Below are 11834 nucleotides of genomic sequence, written 5' to 3'. Positions count from 1 at the left end.
ACAGAATGTCGCAGAGTAACAGTTGGCGTGGCTAGGCAAAGTTCTCAGCCTTCTTTAGTTGATAAGAACCATCATCAGTGATGATCATCACTTTAACGACTAAGCTATGTTCCTATGAGCCTGTGTCAAGCAACAAACGATGCCCCTCGTAAATGTTATCCAGGAGAATATTGGGTCCGGAAGCCGACAAGCTTATGTGTGTTTGTCACCAACATAATAGTAGTCGTAGAAGCTGACAGCAGAAGTTATGAGGTGTTGCCAGAGCGTTAACTGTGTCAGTACCGGACGGCAGCAACTGCACACGCTCCGGCAATACACGTGGCACTTCGTAGCTTGTGTTGTCAGGTGCTACATTACCATTATGTTTATGACACACGCACACACATAAGCGTATCACCATCCGGACCCAATATTTTCCTGAATAACATTTACAAGGGACATCGTCTCATGCTTCACGTAGACCCACAGTAACATATTTTAATCGTTAAAGTGATGAAAATTCAGGATTTTAACACAGGCTTGACATTTATCATTTATGATGGCTTTAATCAGTTGAAGAATGCTGAGAACTTTTCCTAGTCACGCCAAATGTTACTCCCTATACCGTGTGACATAGCATTATATACATCGGAAGATGCAACTTAAAAGTTGCAAAACCGGTTGTGTGTGTCACTAACCGACTTAAATACAGCGAACTTTTGGACTTTTCATTCAGTGTAGTATTTTAATAGTTTTAGGACCCATATGTAAACACCTGTTATGCTGTATGAATTGGTCAATGACTTATGTATCTGTATTCGTCCTGAGTGGGAAGACTAGCACGACCGATAATCAGGACAGTGCGGTTGCAGTCGCGGCCCAAATATCCTGAATAGGATTTTGTGTGGTTGCTATAGTCACTCAGACGAATACGGAACTGGTCCTTTCTTGAAATCAGTCGTGATTGCTTCAGGAGGTGGGCTGCATGATGATGACACGAGAGAACTTCAAAAAGTTAGTTACATATGTCGTCCCACGTTAAGAGCACTGCACAGTGAGAGTGGCGCATTGCCACAAGAGACTGTGTTCCGCGTTTACTACGAAGTTCTGCTGCGGTACAGATAAGTGGTGCATCATAGTGGGGGAGTGAAATGGTGCAGCAACTGAAAAAAACTCCAGAGTTGTAATGCAATTCTATGTAGCAAAACATCTAAATTACACCCAAATTCACCTTGAAATTCTGGCGGTATATAGGTCAAATGCAGTGTCGCGTCCAGCCGTAGAGAAATAGTGCAAAGAATTTGACCAACGCCCTACAGACGTGGATGGTGCTGATCGGGAAGGAAAGCCAACAACATCGACCACTAACGACTGTCCAGGCAGTCGAGGAACTGAATCGCACCAATCGCAGATTTTCCGACGATGAGAACGTTCACGCAGCGGTTCTCGAATGGCTTCGTGACCAATGAACGCGTTTCTGTCGTTAACGAACTGAACGGTGATAGAACGTTCCGACTGTTGTTTACTCACAGTGTGCAAAAAAGTAGACTGGTGCAGCTGTGTCACTTTGAAGTGTATTCCAGCATTCAGTAAAAGGTTTTTGGCTTGTCACAATAATATGTACATTACCGAAGTCCCCTATGATATTGCAAGTATTGTCCGACTAAGTTAAGTTTGTGCTTGGCGAAGCTGCCAGATATCTCCCATGTTGTTCTTCGGAGGGGAACGGAGGGTCTCTTCAGCACGTAAGTATCGAATTTTGTAGTCCATTCTAGTCTTCTCTCCGGACAGGGAAAACAAAGGAGAGAGAGGTGAATTACATCCTATGCATACTGCATTTCGAAATTCAACAGCTGACCGTTCGAGCAATTATATCAGTTGGTCAGGATATGCGATTACCCTGGCCATTATGACATATGCTTGTATATTTTATACCATTTAGATTCCTTTCAGAGTATGCTGATATAATAGCTCCGTACTTAACAAGCATATATAGGGGATAGGCAAAATAATGTGAACAGTGCTAGTAATGGGATGGTTGTGTTTGACGGTCAACAACGCAGGTAAGGCAAGTGTCGCGCGGGACTGCGTGTTCAGTACGGACTGGGCATCAGTGCAGGTTGTTTACGAATATGCACACTTCGTATTTGCATTCAGAGGCCGAGGTCGACGTACAATGAAAGACCTAACGGGCTTCCAAAGGGAGCAGATTGTGGGGGCCCGATTAGCGGGAGCATCAGTAACCAAGACAGCCAACTTATTGAATGTTTCAAGACCAACTGTTTCCACAGTCGTGACAGCCTGCACAAAGCATGGAAAGACATCACCGTGTAAACGTAACAGTGGGCGAAAATCACAACTAAATCAAAGAGATTGTCGTATGCTAACACGAATTGTGTCAGAATAACACAAAAATACGGCCGCTAAAGTGACTGCAGAGCTCAATAGCCATTTTGGGACCCCGTATCTATCGACACTGTCCGCCGAGAACTTCATAAAGCGAATATTCACGTACGAGCTGCTAAACCGAAACAATTAATGACGAAAACCAACGAAAAGAAGCGTAAAACATGGTGTAAGGAGCAGAAATGCTGGACGGCTTATCAGTGGAAACACGTCATATGGTCCGACGAGTCAACGTTTTTGTTATTTCCAACATCTGGCCGGGTTTACGTCTGGAGAAGCGTACATCCCTGATTGCTTGATTCGAACTGTTAAGCATGGAGGTGGAAGTGTGATGGTGTGGGCAGTCATATTATGATATTCTGCTGGGCCCATCATTACTCTCAAAGGCCGTGTTACAGTCAACGATTATGCGAACATTTTAGGTGATCAGGTGCCCCCTATGATTCAAATGTTGTTCCCCAACAATGGTGCCATATTTTAGGACGATAATGCACCCATTCACACAGCCAGGACAGTACAGTCTTGGTGTTAGGAGCATGCAACTGAACTGCAGCATGTTCCCTGGCCAGCACAGTCCCCGGGCTTGAACATTATCGAACCATTGTGAGCAATATTGGAGCGCATACTCTGGAGCAGATTTCCGCCTCCCTCGTCACTAAAGGAGGTAGAAGAGGTTCTGATCGAAGAGTGGCATAACATTCCACTGGAGACTATACAATCGTAATATGTCAGTATTGCAAGAAGAATCGCAACTGTATTACGAGTAAATGGGGGCCCAACTCCTTATTGATAAACCATTCCCAAGTAAGTACAGACGTTCACATTATTTTGCGATTCCCCGTACATCCTCTCGTCCGATGAAAGATCCGTACCAAAACACTGGTAAGTTGCACAGTTCACACCAATACTCAAGAAAGGAAGTAGGAATAATCCGATGAATTATAGACGCATTTCACAGATGTCGATTTGCAATAGGATCGTGGAACACATATTGTGTTCAAATATTATGAATTATCTCGAGGAAAACGATCCGTTGACACACAATCAGCACAAATTCAGAAAATATCGTTCTTGTGAAACACAACTAAATCTTTATTCTCACTAAGTAGTGAGCGCTATCGACAGAGGACCTCAAATTAATTCCGGATTTGTAGATTTCCAAATGGCTTTTGATGCCGTACCTCACAAGCGGCTTATAATCAAGTAGGCTCTTGAATGTCGCCTTTTTATGCGACTGGATTCGTAATTTCCTCTCGGAAAGCTCACAGTTCGTAGTATCTGATGGAAAAGTCATCGAGTAAAACAGAAGTTATATATGGCGTTTCCCAAGGAAGTGTAATAGGCCTTCTGCTGTTCCTAATCTATATAAACGATTTAAGAGACAGTCTCAACAGCCATCTTAGATTGTTTGCAGATGATGCTGTCATTTACCGTGTAGTAAGTCATCAGAATCTCAAAACTAATTGCAAAATGATTTAGACAATATATCCATATTGTGCTAAAAGTGGTAATTGATCCTAAATAATGAAAAGCATGAGGTCATCCACATGAGTACCAAAAGGATCCTGTTAGTTACGTAGGAATTTCAGTTAGGAACAGCTTAAATTGGAACGATAACATAGATAATGTGGGGAAGGCAAACCTAAGATTGCATTTTATTGGCAGACCACTTAGAAGATGTAACAGATCTCTTAGAGAGACTGTCTACACTAGGCTTGTCCATCCTCTGCTGAATGGGATCCCTACCAGATGGGACTGACGGAGAACATCGAAAAAGTTCAAAGAAGGGCAGATCGTTTTGTATTATCGCGAAACAGGGGAGAAAGAATGACGGATATGATATGCGAGTTGAGATAGTAATCATGAAAACAAGGCGTTTTTTGTTGCGGCGAGATCGTTACACTAAATTTCAATCTCCAACGTTCTCCTACGAATGCGAAAATATTTTATTGACACCCACCGCCTTGGGGAGAAATGTTCATTGTAATAAAAGAAGAGAAATCAGAGCTCGTACGGAAAGATTTAAGTGTTCATTTTTACCGTGCGCTGTTAAGAGAGTGGACTAGTAGAGGAATAATGTGAAAGTCGTTTGATGAACCATCTGCCAGGCACCTGAGTGTGAATTGCGGAGTATTCATGTAGATGTAAGTCATTTAGCGGTGTATTGTTAGCTGCTTTCGTTGTTGCTGTGATAATAATCGTCTTTTTTACTTTCTGATAGTAAACTTTTGTTTCTAGACGATTTGGTCTCCTGTTGTCTGCTCATTGGAGGCCATAATAAAACATCACTTACCGAGCGACATAGCACAATGATTCTTAGTCAGAGTCGGTTTCAAGTGATAGTTCAGCAGGTTTATAAGGGGTTTAGTACAACAGTAATGGAGAATACTGAAGTGACTACGTGAACAAGATGAGCTGATTCCTTTACTCGGGCTAAAAATAAGCATGTGCTTCACCCTTAGGAATATTACCGATAATAGGAAGTTAAACTGTAAAAGATGCAAAGCGCCCACAACATTAACACAGCAACTATATCAGGTAAGTTGCAGTGGTAGGGACTAGTGCTCTGTAGTTGTTTTTTTTTCCCTCTCCTACAAACTCATATCACCCTAAGATGTAGTAGGTGCTTACCTCCTCCTCCTTACGTAGAAATAAAAGGGATCCATAGGTGGAATGTTGTTCTGTATCTTTAAATACTCAGATGGAACGTATGTCTGTTAAATGTGGTTCTCACTCAGCTCCCCATGGAAGTTCAGAGATCAATTTCAACTCTATCAATTTGTTTCATATACATAATTGTGCTTAAGAGGGCGGAAAGTAACTTTCGCATGATGTGTCACTGGCAACTAACGTAGTTCGATGAAACTTAGATCATACATAGAAAGAACTGATGCAGTATAGTGCAGAAGTTAACTGGAAGAAATACGCAGCGAGGCGAACAGAAATGGGACTTTCATACTAAGACAATAATTGCATTGAAGTCACTGCGATTTATGGTGGTACCATGGACATTACAGAAGACGGGAGATGGCTTTTAATAGCATGTATGATAATCATGGATGGCAATGCATGCTCTGCAAAGTGCTCCCATGCTAGCCAATAGATTGGTAAGGAGTTCTTGTGGTAGGGCGTTCCATTCGTCCAGTAGCGCGCTTGAAACTGCTGGATAGTTGTTTATGTATGTGGACGTGCTAGAATACGTCTCCTCAGAACATTCCACGTGTGCTCAATGGGATTTAAAACCCTCTCGTTGCAAGAGCTGCTCCACCTGTTCATTTCGATGCAGTAGCGCATTGTCATCAATTAGAAAAATGAAGTCTGGGCCGAATGCACCACTGAAAAGGAAGCAAATGGCGAAGGAGTACAATGTCATGATAATGTTGGCTGGTGAGGGTATGTTCAGATTTGAAGGTCCGTGTTCCCATACAACATTATTCCTCCCCACACCATAACACCTGGACCACCAAAACGATCATGTTGGACAATGCTGGACATACGCTGTTATGGCGAGAGGTGAGAACACGTAATCCACCCAAAAATATTGTCGAACGTGTTCCGGGGTGCTTTAAATTTCACATAACTTCATTTGTGCTAAAGTCACGGAGTAAATAATATTTTCTGATATATTTCGATAGTGGAAGAGTGACATCAACAGCACGCACATGCCTTTTATAAAGTTACTTTTATAATCCCCTGTGCTAGTAATGTCGATTGGTGTTTATCAGCCCCTACACAAACCTCATGTTGTCATCCAGAGGCGCGCTATCACCTTGTGACGTATACACGAAACAGCATAATGTTCTTCACGCAACTACCCCTAAAAACAGGCGAGCCTTAGTGTTTCCCATGCCTTGATGGCTCTGTATTTGGAATTACGGGACCTAGGTGGCGCAGTGGTTAATGCTCATCCCCTGTGTACAAAGTAAGTATGGCTTCCATCAGCACAGCACGAGGTGCTGTGGCCAGTAAGCGAAATTCGAAACAGGGACCTCTCAAGGTGTTACTGATGACCTAAGCAGTTAAGTCCCATAGTGCTCAGAGCCATTTGCTCTCAAGGTGTTACCACAATTTAGCGTGAGCACAAGTTTCTGTGCTTGAAACGTCAGTAACATCTTTTTTTTTATTACTTCGAACAGTCTTGAAGACTCTACTGTTTTTTTTAGCGTGTTCCGGGTAATTTTCACGGTTTGCTGTACACTCATGGTTTGTAGGTGTTTCCGGTGCAGTTAACACTGGTATGTGCGGAATGAAAACCACTACGCGTACCTGTCTTACACTCCCCTACGTGACCATCTCTTATGTACCATAGGCGTTATTCCTGTCACGTCTGCCTTTCCCCCCAAAATCTGTTTAATATATGCCAATGACCTTGCTGCAGCGGTAACACTGGTTCCTATCAAATCACCAAAGTTAAGCACTGTCGGGATTGGTTAGCACGTGGATGGATGACTGTCCGGGCCTGCCGAGCACTGTTGGCAAGCGGGGTACACTCAGCCCTCGTGATGCCAATTGAGGAGCTACTTGATCGAAAAGTAGCGGCTTCGGTAGTGAAAATTGGCTGGAGAGCGGTCTGCTGACCACTTGTCCTTCCATATCCACATCCATTGCGCTTCTTGGCTAAGGATGACATGGTGGTCTGTCGTTACCGTTGGGCCTTCCGAGACTTGTTAGGGCTGAGTTTAGTTTTTATGTACTATACAAGGGTTTGCTGAAAAGTAATGCGTCTGAATTTTTTATGTGAAAATTTTTAAAGCTTTTTGAAATAAGTATATATGTGGTGTCTGTTCTTTGGGACATGTCCAAAAGAGAGAACACCGCAGATACCGCGTGTTCAAAAAAAGTGTCGAATACTTTGAGAGGTGGTAGTACTCATCAAAACAAGGAAAATATGTCCAATAAACATGGGTCCGGAAATGCATACTTTCTGCAATAAAGGTGTTCAAAATAGTGGCCATTGATGACAACGCACCCCTCTGCCATAATTAATGACGCACATTTTGAAGTGTAGCCAGTTGTTATTGTACACCGGCCGCTTTGGACGAGCGGTTCTAGGCGTTTCAGTCCGGAACCGCGCTGCTACTACGGTCGCAGGTTCGAATCCTGCCTTGGGAATGGATGTGTGTGATGTCCTTAGGTTAGTTAGGTTTAATTAGTTCTAAGTCTAGGGGACTGATGACCTCAGATGTTAAGTCCCATAGTGGTTAGAGCCATTTTGTTTTTGTACCTACTGGCACGCATCGAAGATGCGACCCTGTAGTGTCGGCACATCGTTGATTGGCGTGGCATAGACTAATTCCTTCACGTGTCCCCATAACCAGATGTAAAGGGGATTGAGGTCTGGGAGCGACCAGGCCCAGGTGTTGCCCTCCCCCCTCCCCCCAAAAAAATCATTCGACTAATCCAGCGGCCCTGAAATGTTTGCGTCAGATGTTCGTGCACACGAAAGTATGCTGGTGCATCATGCATGAACGACATTTGTATGCAGTGCTGCAATGGCACAGCCTCCAGCAAGGTAGTAAATACATTAAGGAGAAAGTTGAGATAACGTGCTCCAGTTTAATCTTTGTGGAAGCAAAGGCCCTTATTAATGTATCACCAAGTATGCCTGCCCATACGTTGATTGAGAATCGCTGTTGCTGCCCTCTGTCCTTAATTGCTTGAAAACAGCATCTCTTGTGAACCCTGCCTCATCGGCAAATAAAATCTTGGATGTCAACAGTGGATCTGCGGCACACTTCCGCGACAGCCATTGGCAGAAGAACCGTTGTCTACCATGATGACTTTGTGGCCTTAGGGCGTGAACGCGCTGCAGATGATACGGGTACAGCAACTGTTCATGAAGTACCTCCCAGCCAAGAGAGCGAGACGCGCCTGTTGCTGCTGCTGCTGCTGCTAATCGTCGCAGGGATTTCTTTCACCGAACGTAGCGCACGCTCCTCCATGTTATGGAAAAGTCTGCCAAACAGCTTATCAGAGGACACTCTGCGCTGTGGATATTATTTAGTATAGAGGGCACGGGCTCGCAGACTACGTCCATTTGTTAAACCATAGCAGAATATCGTATCCGCCGTTTCACTTGTCGAGTAGTGGGCTTCTATTTCTAACAAGTGGTGGAAGAGAGAGAATGTAAACGTACTACACCATTTGTAGTACAAACAGCGTAGTGACAGTAAACATATAAGTAAATCCGTGTTTGGAAGAAGGTAAAACACCATGATACGTGCCTAGGGTCGACAGTAACGTACAACTAGGCGCACAAACACGACGAAAACTAATGTAGCCTACAACATGACTCGAACCACACAACTGACTGCAGATCACCTAATGGTAGGTGGAGTACTGTGAGTAAGACATATATACCCTGCCGACACATTTCACGGAGCGCCAATGCAAAGACTGTGCTAATATCAGCAACCATGCGTCACGCAGCCCTTCCTATAAACACTTGTTTATTCCGGAAAGTGTGTGTTTCTTGACCCATGTGTATTGGACTTATTTTTGTTGTTTAGATGAGTACTACCACTTCTCAGAGTATTCGACACTTCTTTTGAGCAGCCTGTATAATTAGGGTGAGGACAGCCAATGATCCCTTCAGTGCAGATCAACACCAAGCTCGAATTATTACTTTAATCACCGAAACGTGGCGAGTCATGAGGATAATGGGCAAGAGGCGCGACGTTAAGTAGTGTGTGGATAAGTTGAGAATTTGAGTCTGACGGAGGGCGTGCTAGGGTATTTTGCAGTTGTGATGACCACTGTGTCCGTATGGCGTAGTAGTCAGCGCATTTACCGTGTAAGCAGGAGGCCACGGTGCGAATCCCGATTGGGCACAAATTTTCAACTTTTTCCACTGATTTAAATCACTGCCCACTGGCAGATAATGTCTTTCTTTTCTTTTTGTCTAGATTTTTAAGTAAAACAAACGTTATTAACATCCTGCAGCCATAGCAGTCGCGCGGTTCCAGACTGTAGCGCCTAGAACCGCTCGGCCACTCCGGCCGGCAGATACGGTACACACCGCCATGTTACACGCTACGATTCGTAGCCCTCTAGCGGCAGAGGGCTGCAAATATTGTTTAACGTCTCGTCGACAGCGGGGTCATTAGAGACGGAGCTCAAGCTCGAATTAGGGAAGGACGGAGAAGGAAATTGGCCGTGCCCTTTCAGAGGGACCATCCCGGCATTTGTCTTAAGCGATTTAAGAAAATCACGGAAACCTAAATCAGGATGGCCGGACGCGGGTTTGACCCGCCGCCCTCCCGAATGCGAGTCCAGTGTGCTAACCACTGCCCCACTTCGCTCGGTGCATTTATCAAGACCGTTCTCCACAACGCACCTGTTACTGTCCTTCTAAGGTCATCAGGCCCCTAGAACTTAGGACTACTTAAACCTAACTAACCTAAGGACACCACACACATCCATGCCCGAGGCAGGATTCGAATCTGCGACCGTAGTGGTCGCGCAGTTCCAGATTGTAGCGCCTAGAACCGCTCCGCCATCCCGGCCGGCCCTTCAAAGTAGTCACCAGCGTTGTGTAGAACCCGTTGCCAACGACGTGGATGGCGTAGTATACAGTTAGCAGAGACTGTTCTTTTGATGGGGCGAATGGAGCGGTCTAAAGTTATGGTAATTCTCATGTACGACTGTGATGGTGTTATCCAAACACATTACGTTCCTCCACGGCAGACCGTCAGTGCACAGTATTACTGTTCGTTTTTGGAGCATCACCTGCGACCAGCTTTGCGAAAGAAACGGCGACACTTTCTGCACAACCCACCCACCATTTTGCACAATGCGCGGGCGCATTCAGCGCAAGCTGCGGCTGCTCTGTGTGGTCGATGGGCTTGGGAAGTACTAGACCACCCACCATACCCTCCGGGCTTAAGTCCTTGTGACTTTGATTTGATTCCGAAGATGAAGGAACCAATTTGCTTTAGAACTGTTCCAGAGATTCGACAGGCAGTAGACCGCTCCATTCGCACCACCAACAGAACAGGCTCTGCTAACGGTATACTACGCCTTCCACATGGCTGGCAACGGGTTCTACACAACGCTGGTGACTACTTTGAAGGACGGTAACAGGTGCAAACAAGTAACTATTTTGTATCGGTTGTGAATAAATAGTTGCCACTATTTAAGTTCCAACCCTCGTATAACGAAAATAAAAAAAGAAATAAAATATTTCTGCTTGCAGAGAGAGCTGCCCTCTGAAATACTATTCTTCTTCTTCAGGAAAACAAATGAACTTTAATGATGATATGTGGCTGCCAGGTCGAGTGCTGGTAAATTTGCCGACATTGGCAGTCACCATGAACACGATATATTCTGCATGGAAAGTTTAAAAATAACGAGATAAATAGAACATTTAAGTGCATAGCATAGCACAGCACGAGAGAAGGTTGATAAGCGTCGTAAATTTCCGTGAAAGAGCAGGAAATTTCTTTAAACTGTCCCAGTATGATTCTGACAACGTTTTCCTTGAAATTTTTTTAGTAGGTGTTACATTTAGTTGTTAGCGATAGGCGTTTGAAGTGATTAGGATGAGTTGATGGAGAAACAGGAATTTCGTGGAGTTATTAAAAGGATTCATTCGACAGTTATGCTGATGAACACCAAATCACATTAAGAGCATGTGGACTCTGCACGAACATTGAAGATACTTCTTTAGACAGTTTCGGACAGTTAAACGTAGTTCCATTAGTTGGAGCTTACTCCGTCCAGACTATTAACGTTATCACATGAGAAACTGTTAAGAAATTCATGATACGTTAATGGGTGATTACAGAATAAATATGTGCAGTGTAGTTGATGATTAAGACATCTAAATAAATACAGCACATTCTTAGGGAAAAACTGGTCATGAAAACGCACGGTATGCCATAGGTGCGCTACTACTGACATGGACGAAACTTGTGAAAGAATTTTCAGAAACGCACGAGATTAATGACGCATGTTATTAACGACTAAAAAGTACAGCAGTCACTCCCCAAAGGTGTTCCATTAGCCATTTGAAAGCCGATGCCGTTTCCATCCTGCGAACCTCCTGTAGGTGACTTGCGGAGTATACGAGTATATACAGGATGCAAGAAAAATGTTTGGTCAAATTTTCAGGAGATATTTCTAACACACAGTGGAATAAAATGTGTTCTGTGGGCTTGGGTTCGGAAACTCTCTGTTGCTACGCTAGAGGTCATTCTCTTCTTCTCTTCATAATCACATTAATTACAGTAAACACACTGAAACATTTTGTTACATGATGTATTTAAAAGAACCCTTTGGTACGTTTGGTTGGTAATTCTTAGGTTCACCGCCAGTGTTTGTTGCTCCAATTGAACGAAGGTAATGTTGAAATGTGACTCACTTCTTTGCTTGTGTTGACATGCGACTACCTTCATTGCTCTACTAGCATCAAGCACGTGGCATAAATTGTTGAGTGCTCATCACGGACT

This window comes from Schistocerca piceifrons, chromosome X (genome assembly GCF_021461385.2).
Source record: "Schistocerca piceifrons isolate TAMUIC-IGC-003096 chromosome X, iqSchPice1.1, whole genome shotgun sequence".
Taxonomy (NCBI): Eukaryota; Metazoa; Arthropoda; class Insecta; order Orthoptera; family Acrididae; genus Schistocerca; species Schistocerca piceifrons.
The sequence above is the reverse complement of the archived record's forward strand: the minus strand, read 5'-3'. Positions refer to the sequence as shown.